Source organism: Xenia sp. Carnegie-2017, unplaced genomic scaffold (genome assembly GCF_021976095.1).
Source record: "Xenia sp. Carnegie-2017 unplaced genomic scaffold, XeniaSp_v1 HiC_scaffold_6, whole genome shotgun sequence".
Classification (NCBI taxonomy): Eukaryota; Metazoa; Cnidaria; class Anthozoa; order Malacalcyonacea; family Xeniidae; genus Xenia; species Xenia sp. Carnegie-2017.
The window spans coordinates 17,276,936-17,284,976 of record NW_025813526.1 but is presented as its reverse complement, the minus strand read 5'-3'; the positions used below and the strand labels follow the sequence as shown (position 1 = coordinate 17,284,976).

General features: G+C 29.1%; 8 non-coding genes across 8 annotated transcripts; all 8 read left to right on the top strand.

The window, feature by feature from the left end:
• Nucleotides 1-3,358: 3,358 nt before the first annotated feature.
• On the top strand, nucleotides 3,359-3,440 carry Trnas-uga. The gene has a single exon. It is a non-coding gene; the product is annotated as a tRNA-Ser (tRNA).
• A 915-nt stretch (nucleotides 3,441-4,355) lies between these two features.
• Nucleotides 4,356-4,428, top strand: Trnaf-gaa. The gene has a single exon. It is a non-coding gene; the product is annotated as a tRNA-Phe (tRNA).
• Nucleotides 4,429-4,940: 512 nt separating this feature from the next.
• Trnas-uga lies at nucleotides 4,941-5,020 on the top strand. Its single transcript has one exon. It is a non-coding gene; the product is annotated as a tRNA-Ser (tRNA).
• Nucleotides 5,021-5,580: 560 nt separating this feature from the next.
• On the top strand, nucleotides 5,581-5,659 carry Trnas-gcu. The gene has a single exon. It is a non-coding gene; the product is annotated as a tRNA-Ser (tRNA).
• A 264-nt stretch (nucleotides 5,660-5,923) lies between these two features.
• Trnaf-gaa lies at nucleotides 5,924-5,996 on the top strand. The gene has a single exon. It is a non-coding gene; the product is annotated as a tRNA-Phe (tRNA).
• A 510-nt stretch (nucleotides 5,997-6,506) lies between these two features.
• Nucleotides 6,507-6,587, top strand: Trnas-uga. Its single transcript has one exon. It is a non-coding gene; the product is annotated as a tRNA-Ser (tRNA).
• A 555-nt stretch (nucleotides 6,588-7,142) lies between these two features.
• Trnas-gcu lies at nucleotides 7,143-7,224 on the top strand. The gene has a single exon. It is a non-coding gene; the product is annotated as a tRNA-Ser (tRNA).
• A 266-nt stretch (nucleotides 7,225-7,490) lies between these two features.
• Trnaf-gaa lies at nucleotides 7,491-7,563 on the top strand. Its single transcript has one exon. It is a non-coding gene; the product is annotated as a tRNA-Phe (tRNA).
• Nucleotides 7,564-8,041: the final 478 nt, after the last annotated feature.

The window sequence follows — 8,041 nt, the reverse complement described above, 5'->3', positions numbered from 1 at the left end:
ACAAGATCATCATTAAAATTTGCTAAAATTAACTTATTCAAAATTGGTCTTATTGTCTGCAAAGTTGCCATATTTTGATTTTCTGACTCTATACCAACTTCTGCTTACTGATCACTTTGCATGAGACTTTGACATATGTGCTTCTAAGTGCAAAATATCGACATAGATTGGAAATATCAGTGACTGAGGCAAGAAGCTATGGAGCGTTTGATAGTGAGAGGTATAAATCTATGGAATTTGGTTGAGACCTGTGAGGGTGGATTTTTGTGTAAACAGAAATGGATAATGCACAGTTAGAACAAGTTATTTCGACGTCGAGAAAGAGAAGTTTGCCGTCCTTTTCTAATTCAGAATTGAAACGAACATTTGAATGTTTTTTGATTAAGAAATGAAGACAGATAGGTATATTCTCTGAGGAACTAAAGAGGAGGAAATTTTCCTCAGGAAACAGTCATCTACGTTATAGGAGTGGCTTGAAATGAAATGGTCATTTCTTTAACCATGATTTCTCCTTGAAGGACATAAATATATTGGGAAAGAGGCTGTCCAAAGGGCTCCTCATGGCTACATGATCAATATTGACATTCACACGTGAAATGATCGAAAAGAGATTTTGATTCGTTCATGGTCTTCGTATCAGTCACGTGTGATTTATGTAATTTATTCTCATACATATGTACAACAAAATCCACATTTTAAACTCAAGGTTTCCTTTGCTATCATGAGTAAAAATCAGTTTGTTAAGATAATGCTTATGACTATCTAGAACAATTTCGATTCCAGCAAGACATCAACCTTTGCATAGCTCGCAAATTAACAATGACAATAATTTTGTCTAGGTTAAGCTTAATGAAAACCTTTCATCCAGATAGGTACCTAGCTACTAATATATGAAAGTAAAAAAAAACACAATTTTCATCTGCAGCTAAACTAACAGTCTCCATATAATTGACCAAAACTTTTGCTGCAGTAGTCAAAACAAAGTAATTATTAGACAATGTAAACAATGAATATAAATTTCTTCCTTTAACCATCTGGTATTTGTAAGATGTAGCAAATGACTCAAGAAATATCCAAAAATTAAACTTAATTACCTTAATATGAGAGGAATTAATAAGTCAACAAACACTTTAAATGACATACAAACAATTCACCATGAAAGAAAAGACTGCTTCAATTGGAAACGTCCAAACACACTCACCAAATCACCATTTGTGCAATTTAGAACATCCACTCTGGCATCATCAAATGCATTCAACAAATGTTGTAAGTCCAGAACATTTTTTATCACACTGAGATCAGCCTCACGATGGTTAGCAAAACGCTGTGCTTCTTTTTTGCTTGCTTTTTTTTGAGTTTTGCTTACTAGCGTAAAGAAAATAGGACAGACACAAATAAGTCACTAAACAGGTTGTACGTGTGTCATGTCCTAAAATATAATTTTGTATATAAGTTTGAAAATTGGTAATCCAGTCATAAATGTAGATAAATAAAAGATTCTCTGGATTTTAAATGGTTTTTATTGGGCATTTGACTCGTTGCTTCCAGCCTTCATCAGATTGAGGAAGTTATCTATTTACAGTTGCTTTTAGCTTGTAGACGCTTAGAGCATCTTATTGGATTAGCGGGAGGATTAATGTCATTGGATGGAGTGAAATGGGTTATCTTGGGTTTGGTGTATTGTGAGTGCGATCAGATGAAGTGAAATGCGTTGTCATGTGTTTTTGCGCATTGTAAATGTGATTGGTGTTGATATTATCACAAAAAACACAAAAGTTTGACCCAGAGGCTAAGCGAAGATAGGATATCCAAGTTTTAAAGCAAAGTGCATTTTTGAGCCTTCCATTGCTTCAACACTTTATTGGGCTCACTTAAGACCAGAGGATTTGGAGCGTCAATTTACTAGATTAATTGCCAAATCAAAAGAACGCTAATTTTCCAAGGCTTAAAAAAAATGAGATTGGATTTGATTCTTTCCGACCTTCCATGATTTCGAGTCAAAATCGGAATCATCATCGCGCAAGTTTTATTGTCTTCCGAGTTTTCTATCACGTATCCCCCTATAACGTTTTTGTCAGAATTATCAAACTGAACACTCCATTCCGATTTCGATTCATTGCTTTCTTAGCAAGACATAAGTCCCTCGAATTTTATAAAAAAAACAGCGTAAACGAACGTGTATATATAGTACAAGCTAATTATCCCCAAATGCCGACTAGCTTGGGTGACGATAAAATATCTTCTAGTGCCAGTTTCTTTTGTAATACGGAAAACAACGGCCATGGGACAAAAATTCATAGCTTCAAGAAGCCATAAAAGCTTGATGATTTGACCAAATTCAAAAATTTTTTCTAAGAGAGGCTTATAATCATCTACAAACTTCATATTGCTAAAAATATTTTTGTTGGAAGGGGCACTTCAAATTTAGCAGAAAAATAAGGAGCTGTGGACCTGTTTTATAAAAAATATTTGCCATGTACTTTCCATGTAATTTCAAACAAAAGCGGGACAAGTGATGATGATGATGATGTGATAGATTGACATGAAAGAATAAAGATAAAATTTTAAGTGCCATGTGAAGTGTATAAAATTTTTACAAGAGTCCTTCGGAAATTTTATTTCTTCACCTATATTTAAAACTGTCAGAACAAAGTATAATAATTATGAAGTATTTGCAAAGAGTTAACAATATATTGCAAAAGCTTTTCTTCATTTTACAGTTATCTAGTTATGGTTAAGGGCTCCTATTATCATTATACTCCATAATGAGAATTCATTTACAATTGTGCTGTATTTTTTTCTTAAAATTTAAGTATGTATATTATGTTATATTATTTATTTTAATAATTGACTTAACAAAATAAAATTGAAATTTAAAGTAAAATGGTTGTTAAAAATACAGTTTAACATTATTGTTAACACTAATTTCAAAGCTGGAATTGTAGACTTTTTAACAAAATTTTAATTTAAAGATATTCCATTGTAGGGGACATGTTGATAACTTGTAATCTTTAATTTCTTAATTACAGGGGAAAAAATTAAATTTTATTTGAAAAAATGTATGAATAATTAAAGTTACAATATAATAGTATCAAAAATATGAAAAAAATTTGCAAATTTTTCTTTTTATTAGCAACAGGTCTCTTTTGCACTTTTTAATCATTCATCCCATATTTTAAAAATATTTAGTACTTAACCATAATCCATAAATAATTATTTTAATTTTTTGTGTATTGATTTTCCAAACACAAGAGTAGTGAATTTTAAAATTTTAGGGAAAATTCGTTTTAACAAGTCAGGTAAACAAACCCAGAATAATACGGTTTAACATGAAGAAAAGCAATCTCTTTCACAATGAGCTGTGATGGCCGAGTGGTTAAGGCGTTGGACTTGAAATCCAATGGGGATTCCCCATGTGGGTTCAAATCCTGCTTGCAGCGAGGTAAAATAACTTGCAACATTTTTTGTTTCTATTACTGATATTTAGTTTTGTTAAAGGCTCCTATTATCATTATACTTCACAATGTGAAATGTTTTACATTTGTGTTTGATTATTGTGTATTTTTTCTCAAATATGTGTATGTATAATTAGTTACATTACTTTAATAATTGATTTATTACAATAAAATAAAATATAAAGAAAAAGGTTGTGAAAAGAATAGTCTAAATGTTAAAAACATAGAAAGCGCAAAACATTGTTGGTAACACTAATTTCAAAGGTAGGATATGGACTTTTTGACAAAATTTTAATTTAAATATATTTCATTGTAGTTGTCATGTTGGTAACTTCTAAACTTTAATTTTTTAATTACATGGGAACAAATACAATTTTACTTAAAAAAATGTTTTGAATATTATAGCTACAATATAATAGTATAAAAAATATAAAAAAAAATGGAAATATTAATTCTTAATTAGCAACAGATCTTTTTTCCACTTTTTCTTAAGTAATATTGATTCTTGCTTTTGTTTAAACATTAAAAACATTAAAGAAAAGAATGCAATAAAACGAAGTGACCGAGTGGTTAAGGTGACGGACTGCTAATCCATTGTGCTCGGCACACGTGGGTTTGAATCCCATCTTTGTCGAAATGATTGCTGATTAATATTCCATTTTCCTTTTAATATTAGTTTAAGGTACTTTTTTATTGTTTTAAAGTAAATTATTTTATTTTGATATTCAAGCTAAAGATGGATCACTACTTTGAACTTAATTTAAACGTCATCAATATTTAAAAAAATTTAAGCTGTATGTACCGACATAAAACTTTTCCTTATAAAATATGGTAAAGTGGAAAATATTTTTAATCATTAGATTCTTAAATTGATTTTGTAGTGAACTTTACATATAATCAGCCGAAATAGCTCAGTGGGGAGAGCGTCAGACTGAAGATCTGAAGGTCCCTGGTTCAAATCCGGGTTTCGGCATCGGTTCAAGATTCGCATTTCCTCTTTACTTCTTTGATCGAATTGTATAAATTAACTGATTTTTAAAGAGTGAAAAGGGGGACTAAGTTTTTTATTTGATAAAAGCTTAAACCACGTAATCATGAAAAACAAAACTTATGTTAATCTTCCTCCTCATTTTCATCATTGAAATTTTCTTAATATTTATAAGCAAAAATAATAAGATGGACTGATTTACAAATTCTACAAAAGAGTAAAAGTAAATTTATTTCAATTCATGTTTTAGACATGCATAATAATGTCTGCGTTATCCATCTAAAGACATGCTTAATTATTCATGTATTTCATACATTACAAATATTTAGTACGTAATTATAATCCATGAACACTTATTTTATTTATTTTGAGTATTTATTTTCCAAACACAAGATTAGATAATTCAAAAATGTTAGGAAAATTACTTTTAATAAATGAAGTAAAAACCACAGAGTAATATGGTTTAACATGAAGAAAAGCAATCTCTTTCACAATGAGCTGCGATGGCCGAGTGGTTAAGGCGTTGGACTTGAAATCAATGGGGATTCCCACGTAGGTTCAAATCCTGCTTGCAGCGAGATAAAGTAACTTGCAGTATTTTTTGTTTCTATTACTGGTATTTAGTTTTGTTAAAGCCCCCTATTATCATCATAGTCCACAATGAGAAATATTTTAAATTTGTGTTTGATTATTGTTTATTTTTTTCCTCAAATATGTGTATGTATATTGAGTTACCTTATTTTAATAATTTATTTATTACAATAAAATAAAATAGAAAGAAAAAGGTTGTGAAAATAATAGTCTAAATGTTAAAAACATAGAAAGCGCGAAGCATTGTTGGTAACACTAATATCTAAGCTAGAATCTGGACTTTTTGACAAAATTTAATTTAAAGATATTTCATTGTAGATGTCATGTTGGTAACTTCTAAACTTTAATTTGTTAATTACATGGGAACGAATAAAATTTTACTTAAAAAAATTTATTGAATATTATATTTGCAATACAATAGTATTAAAAATATGGAAAAAATGGAAATATTAATTCTTAAGTAGCAAACAGTTTTCTTCCACTTTTTTAAGTAATATTGGTTATTGCTTTTGTTTGACATTTATTGAAAAAACAAGATTGCAATAAGACGAAGTGACCGAGTGGTTAAGGTGATGGACTGCTAATCCATTGTGCTCACACGTGGGTTCGAATCCCATCTTTGTCGAAATGGTTGTTGATTAATATTCCATTTTCTTTTAATATTTGTTTCAGTTACTTTTTACTGTTTTAAAGTAAATTATTTTATTTTGATATTCAAGCTAAAAATGGATTACTACTTTCAACTTAATTTAAACGTGATCAATATTTAGAAAAATTTAAGCTGTATCTACCGACATAAAACTTTTCCTTATAAAATATGGTAAAGTGGAAAATATTATTAAACAATAGATTCTTAAATTGATTTTGTAGTCAACTTGCGATATAATCAGCCGAAATAGCTCAGTAGGGAGAGCGTCAGACTGAAGATCTGAAGGTCCCTGGTTCAAATCCGGGTTTCGGCATCGGTTCAAGATTCGCATTTCTTCTTTACTTCTTTGATCAAATTGTATAAATTAACTGATTTTTAAATTGTGAAAGGGGGACTAAGTTTTTTATTTGATAAAAGCTTAAACCACGTAATCATGAAAAACAAAACTTATGTTAATCTTCCTCCTCATTTTCATCATTGAAATTTTCTTAATATTTATAAGCAAAAATAATAAGATGGACTGATTTACAAATTCTACAAAAGAGTAAAAGTAAATTTATTTCAATTCATGTTTTAGACATGCAGTATAATGTCTGCGTTATCCATCTAAAGACATGCTTAATTATTCATGTATTTCATATATTACAAATATTTAGTACGTAATTATAATCCATGAACACTTATTTTATTTATTTTGAGTATTTATTTTCCAAACACAAGATTAGATAATTGAAAATGTTAGGAAAATTACTTTTAATAAATGAAGTAAAAACCACAGAGTAATATGGTTTAACATGAAGAAAAGCAATCTCTTTCACAATGAGCTGCGATGGCCGAGTGGTTAAGGCGTTGGACTTGAAATCAATGGGGATTCCCCACGTAGGTTCAAATCCTGCTTGCAGCGAGATAAAGTAACTTGCAGTATTTTTTGTTTCTATTACTGGTATTTAGTTTTGTTAAAGCCCCCTATTATCATCATACTCCACAATGAGAAATATTTTAAATTTGCGTTTGATTATTGTTTATTTTTTCCTCAAATATGTGTATGTATATTGAGTTACATTATTTTAATAATTTATTTATTACAATAAAATAAAATAGAAAGAAAAAGGTTGTGAAAATAATAGTCTAAATGTTAAAACATAGAAAGCGCGAAGCATTGTTGGTAACACTAATATCTAAGCTAGAATCTGGACTTTTGACAAAATTTAATTTAAAGATATTTCATTGTAGATGTCATGTTGGTAACTTCTAAACTTTAATTTGTTAATTACATGGGAACGAATAAAATTTTACTTAAAAAATGTATTGAATATTATAGTTGCAATACAATAGTATTAAAAATATGGAAAAATGGAAATATTAATTCTTAAGTAGCAAACAGTTTTCTTCCACTTTTTTAAGTAATATTGGTTATTGCTTTTGTTTGACATTTATTGAAAAAACAAGATTGAATTAAGACGAAGTGACCGAGTGGTTAAGGTGATGGGCTGCTAATCCATTGTGCTCTGCACACGTGGGTTCGAATCCCATCTTTGTCGAAATGGTTGTTGATTAATATTCCATTTTTCTTTTAATATTTGTTTCAGTTACTTTTTTACTGTTTTAAAGTAAATTATTTTATTTTGATATTCAAGCTAAAAATGGATTACTACTTTCAACTTAATTTAAACGTGATCAATATTTAGAAAAATTTAAGCTGTATCTACCGACATAAAACTTTTCCTTATAAAATATGGTAAAGTGGAAAATATTATTAAACAATAGATTCTTAAATTGATTTTGTAGTCAACTTGCGATATAATCAGCCTAAATAGCTCAGTAGGGAGAGCGTCAGACTGAAGATCTGAAGGTCCCTGGTTCAAATCCGGGTTTCGGCATCGGTTCAAGATTCGCATTTCTTCTTTACTTCTTTGATCAAATTGTATAAATTAACTGATTTTTAAATTGTGAAAGGGGGACTAAGTTTTTTATTTGATAAAAGCTTAAACCACGTAATCATGAAAAACAAAACTTATGTTAATCTTCCTCCTCATTTTCATCATTGAAATTTTCTTAATATTTATAAGCAAAAATAATAAGATGGACTGATTTACAAATTCTACAAAAGAGTAAAAGTAAATTTATTTCAATTCATGTTTTAGACATGCAGTATAATGTCTGCGTTATCCATCTAAAGACATGCTTAATTATTCATGTATTTCATATATTACAAATATTTAGTACGTAATTATAATCCATGAACACTTATTTTATTTATTTTGAGTATTTATTTTCCAAACACAAGATTAGATAATTGAAAAATGTTAGGAAAATTACTTTTAATAAATGAAGTAAAACCACAGAGTAATATGGTTT